Below are 474 nucleotides of genomic sequence, written 5' to 3'. Positions count from 1 at the left end.
GCGGATCGAATCCGAAAAAGCGGGTAGGAAACTATAAGTGATCTATGTGAAATTCTGTATATATTCATATAAAGCATGAATGTCGTATATAAAGCTGAATATTCATATATAATACGATACAACGTCGGATGATGTTCATATCGAACCCTATAGAAAACTATAGACGAAGAATCACGGAAATGAAAAGTCATATACAGTACTATAAGTTTTCGGTCTTTTATACTGAAAGTCGTATATGATACATTAAAATTAGCGGGTAATTATACAGAATCACTGCCTCACCTTAAAAATCGATCAAAGTAGGCTTATTCGACGCGTTTTTGCATGAAACGAAAGAATCTGGCAGAAAAAAGTGTTGCTCTGCCCTACGAACCGAGATATTTAACGTTAAAGTTGACGACTATTTAGGTTAGGAAATCTGTCACAGTCACACACACACACGGGCGGGTGCAAGGGGGTGGCCTTCGGAAGAGG

The sequence above is a fragment of the Cyphomyrmex costatus genome, unplaced genomic scaffold (genome assembly GCF_001594065.2).
Source record: "Cyphomyrmex costatus isolate MS0001 unplaced genomic scaffold, Ccosl1.0 scaffold971, whole genome shotgun sequence".
In the NCBI taxonomy this organism is placed as follows: Eukaryota; Metazoa; Arthropoda; class Insecta; order Hymenoptera; family Formicidae; genus Cyphomyrmex; species Cyphomyrmex costatus.
Note: the sequence above shows the minus strand (reverse complement) of the source record.